The 15,855-nt window shown below is 42.2% G+C and overlaps 1 protein-coding gene across 26 annotated transcripts in view; it reads left to right on the top strand.

Moving 5' to 3' along the window:
• KCNMA1 (potassium calcium-activated channel subfamily M alpha 1) overlaps positions 1-15,855 on the top strand; it is an 851,468-nt gene that overhangs the window by 188,942 nt on the left and 646,671 nt on the right. The gene's annotated exons all lie outside the window — the stretch shown is intronic.

Raw genomic sequence — 15,855 nt, 5'->3', positions numbered from 1 at the left:
CATGCATTGCTCTGTATAATCAAGAGCTCTACATACACTGAAAAGGACTTTTTTAAGCCTCAATGAAGCTAGTGCAGATGAGAAATTTCATACATATGTGCAGTTATATTATTTTAAAGATTGTAAATCTTTAAGCACACAAACTTATTTTTATTAGTAAAATAAACTTGAACATAAGGTGCAGATCTACTGAATTAGAAGGTATCATTTTTACTAACTCAGTTTTCTGGCCATTTTCATCCTACAAAGACATACCAAGGCAATGCTCAATACATTCACAATATTTCCTTATTTCCCTGTTGGAAAAGTGGTTTGACCTTGAAAACTTGCAACATCTCTCAAACTGTAATCTTTTCTCTATTCCCTAAAGATCTGTTTTACTTCTAAGTATATAGAGGTTAAAGTAGATGTTTTTGGCAGTAGCTTTAGATTTTTTTATGCAGACAATTGATACAAAGTTCTCAATAGGAAAAGTTAGGATAATATGGATTTTCTTGTATTTGCTCCCCTAAATGCCATGCCCGTCATGGTCACATTGATATGGGTAACTCAGTCATGTGCTGCCAGTCAGAGTGTGCACTTAAGGTTTCATCCTGCACCACTGTAATCAATGGGAGTTTTGTCATTGACTTCAATGGGTACAGGTTTGATCCCTTTTAGGCACTGGAGTCAATTTGTTTGCTTTCTCTTTACCATAACCAAGGAAGGAGGCAGCATCACTTGGAAAACAAAAATTCACTGCAAATATTTACACTCAAACTCAGAAAAATATACTGAGTATATTGATATTAGACAATGGGGATAAGCAGGCAGGAAGACTGGATTTGGGGATCTTGATCGTTTCTTTTTTTGCTATTTTAAAACCAAAACAAATGAACAATTTTAAAATGTTCCTTGTGTTTTTCTGAGACCAACAGGTAAATTATATGTGAAAGGGATGGTTTTGCAGTATCCAGCAGGGATGGTGAATTCCATCAGAGGCAGACAAATTATCCCAGCTCTAGGTTATGCTGAGTGGTTCTACTTTAAAAAGGGTTCCTGTAAGCCGCATTACTGAAACAGCCGTAATACCTTCCAAGGAAGCCAAAAACAAGGCAGGATTGCAAACACATCACTGCAGTTCTCACAGTTTTATCACAGACTTCCTTGTGGTATAGTCAAATATTTGTTCTCGAGCGTATGCCAAGTGCAGACAGCCATGTATGCAGCAGTTGGCACGTGAAGAACTATTTCAGTAAACAAGTTTCATTTTGAAAAGCTACAGCCTATGAAATGCTTTGGGAGGGATTTTTAAAGTGCTCATAATTGAACCTAATGCCGTTCCCATTCAAGCCAATGGGAGTTTTATGCTTGATTTCAGTGGGAGCAGAGTTCTCCCAGAGTTCCTCAAATGCTGAACTGAAAAATCCCACCTTTTTATATTTAAATTGCAACCTAAACTCTTTCTTAAAGGATGTTGAAATTCTAGTCGCAGCCAAAACCATTCCTCTGATAGCAATCAAGTTTATCATTTGTTCATTTAAAAAAAATCCAAAACGTGCCGAGCATGATTGTATTTCAACATGTTGCTGTCTAACTGATGGCAATACAGCTGCAAATGTTTCAAAGCATATTTACTTCAGAAATATCTCAACCTCCTCCAGATACAGAATTCTCAGAAATTGTGTCAAAGAGGACATTGGTTAAAGGTTATAGTAAGAACCCCCATTTCAAATACTATAAGCTCAAATAACTATCACATTTGGGGTCTGAAAGCTTCCTACAACAATATGATACCGTGTGGGCATGTAACCTGACAGTAAACACACAGATACATTTATGAACAAAGAGGTCACTTTGTGTGTGTGTTTATATATTAAAAAAAAAAAGCATGTGTGTTAACAAATACTCCTTTTTTTTCGGTTACAAAGATTTAGTAAAATTAGTAAACGGCAGCAAAACTTGAAAGGCAGAGAAATAAATTCATTAGGCCAAATTATCAAGCACTTCCTTAGTTTTAACTCCCGTCCTCACTCAAGGAAACTCCTATCAAAATGGGAATTTTGCTTGAGTAAAGATCACAAGATTCAAGCCCATAGTTATCCAATTTTATTGATGTAAGATGTTTAGCAAACTAAAATTGGGCAAAAGCTAAGCTAATATAAGTTCTGACATAACTGAATACAAATACATATGTATAAAAGGGCAGATGGGAAGCAATTTCCTATTGTGTCTGAATATTCCCTTGTGGAACTGGTTTATGTAGTTAAAAATATTGATCTGAAAGCCTTAAATATTTCTGTATTACTGAAATAGCTACTGCATCTCTAGAGGCTGTATACAAAGACAAATTGAAATTTCTGTGCTCTCGTGTGGAAAAATTAATGCCTTTGTTCATCGTTGCATGTTATTATAAAATACAAGCTTTAAAAATTACCTTAAATTCCCTGATTTTTAGATTTTTGAATTAATAAGCATCTCACCAATTAACTTTGCCCTAAACTTTATCATAATGTTTGTAAAAAGAACAGGAGTACTTGAGAGTGGTCACTTTGGATGAGCTATTGCCAGCAGGAGAGTGAGTTTGTGTGTGTATGGGGGTGGAGGGGTGAGAAAACCTGGATTTGTGCTGGAAATGGCCCACCTTGATTATCATGCACATTGTAGGGAGAGTGGTCACTTTGGATGAGCTATTACCAGCAGGAGAGTGAGTTTGTGTGTGTATGGGGGTGGGAGGGGTGAGAAAACCTGTATTTGTGCTGGAAATGGCCCACCTTGATTATCATGCACATTGTAGGGAGAGTGGTCGCTTTGGATGAGCTATTACCAGCAGGAGAGTGAGTTTGTGTGTGTGGTTTTTGGAGGGGGGTGGGGGGGGTGAGAAAACCTGTATTTGTGCTGGAAATGGCCCGCCTTGATTATCATACACATTTTAAAGAGAGTGGTCACTTTGGATGGGCTATTACCAGCAGGAGAGTGAGTTGGGGGGGGGAGGGCGGAGGGTGAGAAAACCTGGATTTGTGCTGGAAATGGCCCAACTTGATGATCACTTTAGATAAGCTATTACCAGCAGGAGAGTGGGGTGGGAGGAGGTATTGTTTCATGGTCTCTGTGTATATAATGTCTTCTGCAGTTTCCACAGTATGCATCCGATGAAGTGAGCTGTAGCTCACGAAAGCTCATGCTCAAATAAATTGGTTAGTCTCTAAGGTGCCAAAAGTACTCCTTTTCTTTTTGTGGCACCTTAGAGACTAACCAATTTATTTGAGTATAAGCTTTCGTGAGCTACAGCTCACTTCATCGGATGCATTCAGTGGAAAATACAGTGGGGAGATTTATATACATAAAGAACATGAAACAATGGGTGTTACCATACACACTGTAACAAGAGTGATCAGGTAAGGTGAGCTATTACCAGCAGGAGAGTGGGGGGAGGGGGAAACCTTTTGTAGTTTGTGATACTGACAGATCAGCTCAGGCCAGAGCCATAGGCAAATTTAGTTGTGGGTGAATATCAAAGAATTGTTAAGTATATTAGCATGTATTCAAACTAATTCACTCATATGCTAATAGAGATCTAAAGAGATACTAATGTTATGTTCACTTATCTGTAACTGGTTGTCTGCTATTACATTACAATTACATTGCATATACCCCTGTAATTACATTTACATTATGGGTACCTCGGTAATTAAGTAACACTAGAGTAAAGTGTGTGCGAATATGAGAATGTATTCAGGTGTTCAATTCATGAAAACTAGTGAAATACTTTGTTTGCTATTACAAGCATTTGCATTTGTATATAACCCTCTAACTAAATTACTCATTAAAGAAATCTTGTGAAATGCTAATGAAGGACTTAGGGACTGTAACAGGAAATGATAATTGCAAAGTAAGTGACCATTGTTTGAGCAAAAACACTTATTGGATTGGTGTCTGGAGAAGAAGCTATAAGTACTGATTCAAAGGAAGATCCCCCTCTTCCCCCCATCCCCCGGACTGTTTGGATTCTAAGCCCTGGTCTACACTAGGACGTTAGGTCGAATTTAGCAGCGTTAAATCGATGTAAACCTGCACCCGTCCACACAATGAAGCCCTTTATTTCGACTTAAAGGGCTCTTAAAATCGATTTACTTACTCCACCCCTGACAAGTGGATTAGCGCTTAAATCGACGTTGCCGGCTCGAATTTGGGGTACTGTGGACAGAATTCGATGGTATTGGCCTCCGGGAGCTATCCCAGAGTGCTCCATTATGACCGCTCTGGACAGCACTCTCAACTCAGATGCACTGGCCAGGTAGACAGGAAAAGAACCGAACTTTTGAATCTCATTTCCTGTTTGGCCAGCGTGGCAAGCTGCAGGTGACCATGCAGAGCTCATCAGCACAGGTGACCATGATGGAGTCCCAGAATCGCAAAAGAGCTCCAGCATGGACTGAACGGGAGGTACGGGATCTGATCGCTGTTTGGGGAGAGGAATCCGTGCTATCAGAACTCCGTTCCAGTTTTCGAAATGCCAAAACCTTTGTGAAAATCTCCCAGGGCATGAAGGACAGAGGCCATAAGAGGGACCCGAAGCAGTGCTGCGTGAAACTGAAGGAGCTGAGGCAAGCCTACCAGAAAACCAGAGAGGCGAACAGCCGCTCTGGGTCAGAGCCCCAAACAATGATGAGCTGCATGCCATTTTAGGGGGTTCAGCCACCACTACCCCAGCCGTGTTGTTTGACTCCTTCAATGGAGATGGAGGCAATATGGAAGCAGGTTTTGGGGACGAAGAAGATGATGATGAGGAGGAGGTTGTAGATAGCTCACAGCAAGCAAGCGGAGAAACCGGTTTTCCCGACAGCCAGGAACTGTTTCTCACCCTAGACCTAGAGCCAGTACCCCCCGAACCCACCCAAGGCTGCCTCCTGGACCCAGCAGGTGGAGAAGGGACCTCTGGTGAGTGTACCTTTTAAAATACTATACATGGTTTAAAAGCAACCATGTGAAAGGATTACTTTGCCCTGGCATTTGCGGTTCTCCTAGATGTAGTCCTAAAGCCTTTGCAAAAGGTTTCTGGGGAGGGCAGCCTTATTGCGTCCTTCATGGTAGGACACTTTACCACTCCAGGCCAGTAACACGTACTCGGGAATCATTGTAGAACAAAGCATTGCAGTGTATGTTTGCTGGCATTCAAACAACATCCGTTCTTTATCTCTCTGTGTTATCCTCAGGAGAGTGAGATATAATTCATGGTCACCTGGTTGAAATAGAGTGCTTTTCTTCAGGGGACACTCAGAGGAGCCCATTCCTGCTGGGCTGTTTGCCTGTGGCTAAACAGAAATGTTCCCCGCTGTTAGCGACAGGGAGAGGGGAAGGTTGAGGGGGTAGTCACGCGGTGGGAGGAGGCAAAATGCGACCTTGTAACGAAAGCACATGTGCTATGTATGTAATGTTAACAGCAAGGTTTACCCTGAAAGAGTGTAGCCACTGTTTTATAAAATGTGTCTTTTTAAATACCGCTGTCCCTTTTTTTTTCTCCACCAGCTGCATGTGTTTCAATGATCACAGGATCTTCTCCTTCCCAGAGGCTAGTGAAGCTTAGAAAGAAAAAAAAACGCACTCGCGATGAAATGTTCTCCGAGCTCATGCTGTCCTCCCACACTGACAGAGCACAGACAAATGTGTGGAGGCAAATAATGTCAGAGTGCAGGAAAGCACAAAATGACCGGGAGGAGAGGTGGCGGGCTGAAGAGAGTAAGTGGCGGGCTGAAGACAGGGCTGAAGCTCAAATGTGGTGGCAGTGTGATGAGAGGAGGCAGGATTCAATGCTGAGGCTGCTGCAGGACCAAACCAGTATGCTCCAGTGTATGGTTGAGCTGCAGCAAAGGCAGCTGGAGCACAGACTGCCACTGCTGCCCCTCTGTAACCAACCGCCCTCCTCCCCAAGTTCCATAGCCTCCACACCCAGACGCCCAAGAACGCGGTGGGGGGGCCTCCGGCCAACCAGCCACTCCACCACAGAGGATTGCCCAAAAAAAAGAAGGCTGTCATTCAATAAATTTTAAAGTTGTAAACTTTTAAAGTGCTGTGCTTAAAGTGCTGTGTGGCATTTTCCTTCCCTCCTCCACCACCCCTCCTGGGCTACCTTGGTAGTCATCCCCCTATTTGTGTGATGAATGAATAAAGAATGCATGAATGTGAAGCAACAATGACTTTATTGCCTCTGCAAGCGGTGATTGAAGGGAGGAGGGGCGGGTGGTTAGCTTACAGGGAAGTAGAGTGAACCAAGGGGCGGGGGGTTTCATCAAGGAGAAACAAACAGAACTTTCACACCGTAGCCTGGCCAGTCATGAAACTGGTTTTCAAAGCTTCTCTGATGCGTACCGCGCCCTCCTGTGCTCTTCTAACCGCCCTGGTGTCTGGCTGCGCGTAACCAGCAGCCAGGCGATTTGCCTCAACCTCCCACCCCGCCATAAACGTCTCCCCCTTACTCTCACAGATATTGTGGAGCACACAGCAAGCAGTAATAACAGTGGGAATATTGGTTTCGCTGAGGTCTAAGCGAGTCAGTAAACTGCGCCAGCGCGCCTGTAAACGTCCAAATGCACATTCTACCACCATTCTGCACTTGCTCAGCCTGTAGTTGAACAGCTCCTGACTACTGTCCAGGCTGCCTGTGTACGGCTTCATGAGCCATGGCATTAAGGGGTAGGCTGGGTCCCCAAGGATACATATAGGCATTTCAACATCCCCAACAGTTATTTTCTGGTCTGGGAATAAAGTCCCTTCCTGCAGCTTTTGAAACAGACCAGAGTTCCTGAAGATGCGAGCATCATGCACCTTTCCCGGCCATCCCACGTTGATGTTGGTGAAACGTCCCTTGTGATCCACCAGAGCTTGCAGCACTATCGAAAAGTACCCCTTGCGGTTTATGTACTCGGCGGCTTGGTGCTCCGGTGCCAAGATAGGGATATGGGTTCCGTCTATAGCCCCACCACAGTTAGGGAATCCCATTGCAGCAAAGCCATCCACTATGACCTGCACATTTCCCAGGGTCACTACCCTTGATATCAGCAGATCTTTGATTGCGTGGGCTACTTGCATCACAGCAGCCCCCACAGTAGATTTGCCCACTCCAAATTGATTCCCAACTGACCGGTAGCTGTCTGGCGTTGCAAGCTTCCACAGAGCTATCGCCACTCGCTTCTCAACTGTGAGGGCTGCTCTCGTCTTGGTATTCATGCGCCTCAGGGCAGGGGAAAGCAAGTCACAAAGTTCCATGAAAGTGCCCTTACGCATGCAAAAGTTTCGCAGCCACTGGGAATCGTCCCAGACCTGCAACACTATGCGGTCCCACCAGTCTGTGCTTGTTTCCCGAGCCCAGAATCGGCGTTCCACAGCATGAACCTGCCCCATTAGCACCATGATGCATGCATTGGCAGGGCCCATGCTTTCAGAGAAATCTGTGTCCATGTTCTGATCACTCACGTGACTGCGCTGACGTCGCCTCCTCGCCCGGTATCGCTTTGCCAGGTTCTGGTGCTGCATATACTGCTGGATAATGCATGTGGTGTTTAATGTGCTCCTAATTGCCAAAGTGAGCTGAGCGGCCTCCATGCTTGCCTTGGTATGGCGTCCGCACAGAAAAAAGGCGCGGAACGATTGTCTGCCGTTGCTCTGACGGAGGGAGGGGCGACTGACGACACGGCTTACAGGGTTGGCTTCAGGGAGCTAAAATCAACAAAGGGGGTGGCTGTACATCAAGGAGTATTTCAGGCAGGACTTCACGGAGGGTTCCAATAAGAAATGGTGCACCTAAGTTATCGTTCTTATTGGAACAAGGAGGTTAGCCTGGCCTCTGATTGATACATGGCAAGATTTACCTCGCTGCACCTTCTCTGTGAGTGACTGCAGTGTGACCTAGAGGAATGAGTCCCCTAGACAGGGGAGGAGGCAAATGAGTACAAAACAAATCTGGTCTATTTCTTGTTTTGACCCACTCCATCTATCTTTTACATCTTTGGCTGGCAGCAGACGGTTCAGAAGGACTGCATGCCATCCACATCTCATGGCTGCTCGGCAGAAGATGGTACAGTACGACTGCTAGCCATCCTCATCTCTTGCCTGCCTGGCAGAAGATGGTACAATACGACTACTAGCAATCCTCATCTCTTGCCTGCCTGGCAGAAGATGGTACAGTACGACTGCTAGCAGTCCGTATCGCCTGCCCGCTCACCATAAGACGGTTCAATAGGACTGACTGCAGGACTAAAGAGAATGACCTGGTCAAGTCACTCCAAATTTAGTCCCTGCGCCCATGTCTGCCCAGGCGCTCCTGATCGACCTCACAGAGGCGACCAGGAGCACCTCGGACATGACGATGACGGCTACCAGTCGTACTGTACCGTCTGCTGCCACAAGGCAAGGGGTTGCTGCTACTGTGTAGCAATGCCGTACCGCGTCTGCCAGCACCCAGGAGACATAGGGTGACGGTTACCTGAGCGGGCTCCATGCTTGCAGTGGTATGGCGTCTGCACAGGTAACTCAGGAAAAAAGGCGCGAAATGATTGTCTGCCCTTGCTTTCACGGAGGGAGGGAGGGAACGGGGGCCTGATGATATGTACCCAGAACCACCCGCAACAATGTTTTAGCCCCATCAGTCATTGGGATCTCAACCCAGAATTCCAATGGGCAGCGGAGACTGCGGGAACTGTGGGATAGCTACCCACAGTGCAACGCTCCGGAAGTCGACTCTAGCCTCGGTACTGTGGAAGCGCTCCGCCGAGTTAATGCACTTAATGCACTTAGAGCATTTTCTGTGGGGACACACACACTCGAATATATAAAACCGATTTCTAAAAAACGACTTCTATAAATTCGACCTTATTCCGTAGTGTAGACATACCCTTAGGATTCTGATCCTGCAAGACATTTCACGTGAGCTGAATCCCACTGATTCAGTGGTCCCTCCTGTTCAAGCATAGAAATCTGCCTATACAGAGCCGTTTGTAGGCCTGGGGTCTACAGTAGTGAAACTGAAATCATTTTTTTAAAGCCTGTTTTCTTCTTTCCATAAGTTATGTTTTTATGATTTGCATGTTGCTCACTATGTATAAGAAAATAACATAGTCAGTTTCATTATCTGTTCATAATCAGTTTCCCTACGCAGTTTTTCTGCATTAGCACCATTCTGTTTGGGTTTCCAGCATGTCACGTAAATGTTTGCACTTAAGAATGAAAATGTATTTTTATCAGAATTTTGTGACTATGTATGTGTATAAAAGTAAATTTAAGACCCAGACTAGTTCTTACTGTCCTTTTAAATATATGCCTTGTACAAAAACTATTCTACTAAAAACACTAGCTTTTTACAGAGAGGAGGGTGCCTTATGTGTTTTTCTCTAATTATATTTTGCATATATATGGCCACTTATGAAAATAAATTCTTGCCAACAGTTTAGTACCATCCTCCCATTCCATGTACTAAAAATAATCTAAAGTTACACGAGGAAATTATTTCTATAGCTTTATTTTGATTTTGATTTTGATTTTCCTGTGCCTCTGTTTGTATAAAAACTGAATAAATTCTATGAGCAGACAGAAAATAGAACAACACAGGATAAAATGAACTGTGGCAATAGGGCAAAGAAATTTGTCCCTACTTCTGTTACATGAATATATTTTCTGTATCCCAAACGCATTGATCCCATTCTTGTTGCTCATGAAACCAGAGGATTCTACTAAAAGATGAGACCTGTTTACCTTCTCAGATTTATGCAAAATATTGTATTACATATCAAAACAGTTTCAGCTTATTGGAAATGCTTTAAAACTCTCAACTTCTTGGCAGCTGCATTTGAATGTGGGTATCCTGAAAACACCACTTGTGTAGGCACTCTGAAATGAGGGCTGTTATTTCTCTATATGAAAGGAGCAAACAGATCCATGAGGACGCAGTATGTGATTCTTCCTGTCGTCAGTAATGAAAGCAAAGGTGGTTCCTGAATTTTGCACACAGAGGGTCTGATCCAAAGCCTGCTAAACCCAATGGAAAGGAGCCCATTGACCATCAATAGGCTGTGCATGGAACCCAAGGAGTATGCTTAGAGTTGAAGGTGCTATATACAAAAAACAAAAGGTTTAATAGCTACATTCACCATGATGGGGACTTCTGTGCTCTGATGTAATTTTCAGCACAAGTTCCTATGCATGCTTACACATTATGTACATTGCAAATCAATCGCAGTTTTCTGATGTTGCATGTTTGTTAATGGGAGCACTGATTTCTAGGTTGATGTGTGAGCATGTGGGAGGCAAAAAGTGGGATATTCCAGGGTCTCAGAACCTTGCTATATAAATTCAGCTTTTTGCTACTTTCCCAATGTTAAATATGATACTATAGTTCTCTGTGCACATTATATGAGGAAGGATCTAAAGCGAGGTGTGTTTTCAGTTTCTTTTTTAGCCTAATTTTCTCATTCTTTCTCGGTCAGATTTACACTAACACAATCTTAAAAATTAGTCATTTTTGACACTCCACTCCCCTTTAAGGGTTCATGGTTGAAGTAACAAACTGACAAACACCTGGGCCTGTCGATGTCTTTGGCAGCTCTTCTGCCATGTGTATCCTGCAGCCCCAGTAACTGGCTCACGGAAGGTTATGTAACCTACTCTACAACCGATCACTGTGTACTGAAAATCTCTTTAGAGTCCAAGGCCAGTACTAACATTGCTGGCTCTTCAATTCATTCTGGCTCCGACAGAAAGATATATCTGAATTTTTGTTTTTTTCTTCCCCCCCCCCCCGCCCCGGATTCTAAATAATTGACTGTAGTTTTCTATATTTCTTATTTCTCAGTCTATCTGCATGTCTTGGGATGTACAATATAACTGAACCCTTTTCTGGATGTCCTGATGTGATTACCAAGAACTGAGTTAATGAAAAATGATGGATCAGCTCAAACTTGCCTTTATAAGAAACAATACTGAAATGTCCTACAATAATTACCCTGAAACACCTGAAAACTATTGTAAGCAACAGTGTCTCTTGATTCATTATTTTAGTATTTTTGTAAAGTCATTTACTTTCAGCTGTGATGAGAATGAGAATTGGACATTAAGGTTTCCAATACAGACTTTTAAAGCTTTGGTTTTATGGGCCTTGGATAGAATGGCATGCCTATCCCTGGATTGCAGTGTTTCCTCAGAGCTAATGCATGCAAATAGCCTAAGATACCTAATTTCTGATATGAGCAGCCACATGTGGAAGTGTGCATCCTAATTTTGACCATTCTGATTCATATTTATACTTTGTATACTTCTTAGTTTTTAATTAGCTTTATTCAAAGAAAAACATACATATCAAAATAATGCTAAATATTGAGCATAAGGCTGATAGCTAATAAGTATGTCATAATGCCTGATTTATTTTATACACAGTACCATATACAGCTGCAATAATTGTGATGGCTACCAATAACACTTTCTAACAGATGCCACGGATATGTTCTGGTACAAAAGAAAGTGCAAGTGGGGAAAAAATGCAGTTAATCATTGTCATATATGAGTCAGCGTTCTGGTCACAGTTCAGTATCATTGGTTTTCTCTTCTTTTTGTCCTTGCATAGAGAGAATAAAACAGAGAGGGAGGTATGAAGATTTTTATGGTAGGTCGATATTTTGGTAACACAAGTGCTAATATAGTGCATATTTATCCATTTTATAATTGTGTATCAGTAGGTCATGTTACAAGACAAGATACATTGAGAAGACAGAGATTTAAACTGTGGTTTTAGTCTGAAAAATGACTTAAAGCAAAAAAAAAAAAAAAGCATTGTGATGTTCCATGTTTGTTTCTCACTGATTCCACATCAGATTTGCTCAGTTCTAAGTAAAGATTCTTTCCTACCTGTCAGCCTTAGAAACATATCTTGGGAACTTAGTCATGCATCGCCCACAAAAATTCTACAATTGAAACAGTCTGTTGGCACACTACCTAGGTTAGAATCCATTCTCTTTCAGAGTTGAATTGGTATGGAGTGCTAACTGAAATACAAAGGAGTAAAAACTTAATTCAGGTCCTGCTTCTGCAAATACTTGTCCTAGGAAGCACTTCTGATTCTCAGAAGGTGGGAGTGGACGACAGGTAATTGTCTATTCTGTTCATTCCCTCTGAAGTACCAGGCATCTGCCACTGTTGGCAGACAGGACACTGGGCTAGATGGACCATTGGTTTGACCCTTCTTAATCTCTTTGATTGAAATACAGTGGATATGAAACTTCTACCAAATTTTACCAAATTTAAATAGGTTAATTTTCCATGTCTTTACACTTACCATGACCAAAAAGAGAGACACATAGAGGAAGGACTGTCACAATTTTAAGCATAACACTGCTAATAACAGCCAGTAACATTTTCAGTGAAGCAAGATAATAGCATTAGTAATAGTTCACTAATTAGCTATTCATAGAGATGTTTTCTTATGTAAAACTGTATGCACAGATGAACTTTTCTAGATTATAATTCACTAGCAACCCTCTATTTTTATCTTCTAAAGGCAGCAATCATTCCCGTACCACCTTATCACCAGAATTGGCTTTTGCACATTGGATCTTTACTTATTGGTATTTATTTAATGATCTACAACTGTTTGAGACCCAAAGATTAATTTCTACCTGTTGTGCGAATTAACAATACACCCAGACATGCTCTAGGAATTTATTTGGGGAAGTTCTATAGCTTTCGTTATATGGGAGGTCAGACTAGATGATCATAAGTGTTCCTTCCGTCCTTAGAATCTATGAATTTGTACAGTAACATGCACAGACTGCCTGTCTTTCATTGTTGTAATGTAGTTGGAAAGTGGAAGGGGAGCACACATCAAAGCAGTCAAGTTGGATGGGGAGTCATGGGGATGGGGAGGGAAGAGGATGCTAATTCCCCAAGCTAGGGAGAAGAAGAGTATTTTTCTTCTGTTTTAGCAGAGGAGAGGAGAGTTGCATTCCTCCCCCATCTCTTTCTTGCTTTGACCCCTCTTGATATCTGTGTTGTACATCTTTATCTCTTAAGGAACATCCATGATGCATTAGCCGTACTGGAAAAATATACAGTAAAATAAAGCTATTCATCCTTTCCCACTCATAAACAGAAGATAATATGCAGGCAGAGAACAATGCTGTTGCTGGGAAATACAGAGCTAGTCATGAAATGTTGTTAGTGAACATGTTGTAATAATTCTAACCTACACTTAGCAGCAAAAACATCATGCAGATCAAAGCTGAAAATTCTTAACATGGTTTGTCTAATAGTCTCATTCAGAAGAAATATTGATGGGGGACTAAGAATGGGGGGGGGAAGACTGCATTAAAATTGTGGTAGAATGAGCAGGCTACTATGGATCAGAAAGTAACCTTGCATGTATTATAATTCCTGCTGTCATCCCAAAATGCATTAGAAATTGACTGCTATCCAAAATATATACAGGGTTCATTTAATCACCACTGAAACTGCAGCCATTTCTGGGATGAAACGCAACCCCACATACCCTGACCTCTTTTTAAGGCCGCGTTCAGCAAAGTACTGAAGCACAAGCCTAACTTGAGTGCATGTGTAGGCCCACTGACTTGAGGTTTAACACAGCAAACAAAATTACATATACATTGCTTCTAAAGTTATATCTACACTACCATTTCTGATGGTAAAACTTATGTCCCTCAGAGCTGTGAACTCTCTCTCCTCCCTCCTCCCCTCCCCCCCCCCCAATGATGTAAGTTACACAGACATAAGCATCTATGTGGACAGTGCTATGTTGGAGGGAGAGCTTCTCCCACTGACATAGTTACTGCTGCTCATTGCAGATGGTTTAATTATGTCAACAGGAGAGCTCACTCCTATCGGCATAGAGCAACTACTCAAGAAATCTCACCAATGGCTGTGCTGCTGTAAACTCTCTAGTGTAGACATGGCCTAAATCAGTGAGTGAACACTTCCCTTTTCCTATTGCAATGGCTGAGTGAATATTGGTAGGCAAAATTTCAGAGTTGGAATTGGACCAGAGCACTAGAGCTAACACCCATACACTTGCAAAATCATGGGATCTTTAATAATTACAGAGAGTCAGGATTGATTTTTGTTTCATCTGAAAGACAGAACTCTGCTCAACAGGATTTACACACCATGGTGATGATTGTCTTAGAAATCCTAAGGTAAACAGCCGGTGTCTCTGAATGCCAAATTGCGACCTTGGCTCTGAAGGAGGACTGCTGGATGACCAGTACCAGTACTTGCAGCATCTAGGTATTCATGGGTCTTTCTCATCCCATAATAACCTGACACTTGTTAGCTCAGGAGACCTGGTAGGATTGCAAAACAAGGCATTAGGACTTCAAAAACCTACCCGCAGTATAAGTAAACTATTGCGTAAAGAAAAGGTATATTAAATGAACATTAAAGTTACAAAGCCAAGCACTTAGAAGCTTGGAAGTGCCAAAATTAAAGTTGCCTGTGCCCTTATTCCTGGAAATGACTGATTTTCTGTTTGTTGAAATGTTCCAAATCTAATTCAGCTCAGACAGAGACCTGCTATGGAAAACTGTGGCTCAAACGATTTAAGGGGCAAAGTTATCAGCAAGTGAAAGCACATCTTACAATGGAAAGTAGCAGGCAACCTTAACTATAGGTATCACTACTAGCACTGCTTATAATTGACTATGAACAGAACCAGCTCCACTCTTTCTCAGGGTAGATAATGGACTCCTTCATGAAGGATCTTGCAGCTGTCGCTCCTGTCCTGCAAAGGCGGGCTTCCTTGATTAAGAATAGCACAAAGATCAGCCAATGCTATTTGACTGGTTGTATACAGAACCAGGGCTTCCAACCCAAGTAATAGAAACTGGAAAAATAAACATTTACCCAAGCTTCTGTGAATCAGAACCACCTAGTTTTGCACAATTCTAATTATGGACCGAAACCTGCAAGTCACCCATGCACATGGATCTGAATGGGAATTCTGTAGATGGAAGGCTTGCCAGGCAGGCCAACTATTTCCACTCAAGTCACATGCCATTCTTGGATGTCTTCATAATGCTAAATATAAAGTAATCAAAGTCCTCATGATGTGAGAGGAGGGCTCTCCACCAAGAGTGAGAAATTTCCTCATACTTATTGGGGCCTTTTAAGAGGTCAGTTGCAATCTAAATTCGCAGCATGCAAAAAAGGGATATTGGCTTTTCCAAATTAATTCTCTGTGGGCCCAAACATAGCTAATGAGTAAAAAGTAATTTTGCCTAAGTTTGAACATCTAATTAGATCATGTCCTTAAGGAATCCTTTGAGGGCCAAGGCAGGTCACTGTCTAATAAGACTGTTCTTTTTCTTTTAAATGTTTTTTTAAAAATACTTATTAAAAGTGCTAGATTAACATCCCTGGAGGATGAAGTCCTCAGTTTGTTTCTAGAAGAGGTACTGCATAGACAGTGGCAGTGCTGTCTTTCCTGCTTTGCACTGCGAATTCAGTAGGTTCCAAGACTAACCTAGGAAGCCAGCTTCTTGGGAAAAGAAGACTGACCAGTCTTTGTCCATTCAGCCTCTCTGCTGAAACAGCCCATGGTGACAGTGGGTATAAAGTATAGACAGATGTACAGAGGGAACTGACGTGAAGCAGCTAACTCACTAGTTTTCCATATGCCACTGAGCACCTGTGGGATAGTTAAAACCGTTAGCTACTACTATTGGCTGAGCCAGACTGGAATCAGTAAGATTATTTTGAGCAGTGACAAAAAGTCACATTTGACTGAAAGTGCTTTTTAAAAATTCATAATCAACATTTTTAAATGAATGGCAGTTTTTACTTAATCTCCGACAGAAGCCCCAATTCTGGATAACTCTAAATTTT

Source organism: Lepidochelys kempii, chromosome 7 (assembly GCF_965140285.1).
Source record: "Lepidochelys kempii isolate rLepKem1 chromosome 7, rLepKem1.hap1, whole genome shotgun sequence".
Taxonomy (NCBI): domain Eukaryota; kingdom Metazoa; phylum Chordata; order Testudines; family Cheloniidae; genus Lepidochelys; species Lepidochelys kempii.
Note: the sequence above shows the minus strand (reverse complement) of the source record. Positions and strands in the feature narration are given on the sequence as shown.